Raw genomic sequence first — 658 nt, 5'->3', positions numbered from 1 at the left:
AGGGTGCAACACCGGGACTTCCCGGGAGGTCACCCATCCCAGTACTACTCCGGCCCAAGCGCGCTTAACTGCGGAGTTCTGATGGGATCCGGTGCACTAACGCTGGTATGATCGCACCCGTTATGAGCTTGTCGCAGTGTGTACTTAGCAAACCGCGACCCACGTGCGAATCCACCCCGGCCACCCACCCCCGTCGAGGTGCACACCCTCCCTCGCGAAGTGCGCCCCGTTCGCCAAGTGTGAGCCCTGCCCGGGTGCGCGCACCTTGCTAGGGCGTCGGGTGTGCACCCGGCCCGGCCTACGTGCGTGCACCTGGAGGGGGCGTCGTGTGCGTGCAGTGTCCCGTCTGCAACGCGGTGCCCACACACCACCTCGGGCGCAACGACCTGCGCTCACATGTGGGCCGAGTGCACCTTGGTGCATGTTCGGGGCGCCTCGGGTGCACGCTCGATCTTGCCCCGGTGCACCAAGGCGCTCGGTTTGCCCCGGGTGCGCACTTGGTGCAAGGTGGGCACCCAAAATAGGGATCAAGCACCAAAACACAAGTTTCGGGATGCAAAATGGGACCCAAGGACCACAAATGCGTTCCAAGACCCATGATGGGTCCACGAGAACAAAAATGTGTTCCGAGACTTAATAAACAAATATTGGGTTTTAG

At 61.7% G+C, this 658-nt stretch overlaps 1 non-coding gene across 1 annotated transcript; it reads right to left on the bottom strand.

The window, feature by feature from the left end:
- Positions 1 to 119, bottom strand: LOC131871405 (5S ribosomal RNA). Its single transcript, XR_009369625.1, has one exon. It is a non-coding gene; the product is annotated as a 5S ribosomal RNA (ribosomal RNA).
- Between the last annotated feature and the right edge of the window lie 539 nt (positions 120 to 658).

The sequence above is a fragment of the Cryptomeria japonica genome, unplaced genomic scaffold (assembly GCF_030272615.1).
Source record: "Cryptomeria japonica unplaced genomic scaffold, Sugi_1.0 HiC_scaffold_408, whole genome shotgun sequence".
NCBI lineage: Eukaryota > Viridiplantae > Streptophyta > Pinopsida > Cupressales > Cupressaceae > Cryptomeria > Cryptomeria japonica.
This window is presented reverse-complemented; position numbering and strand designations above follow the sequence as displayed.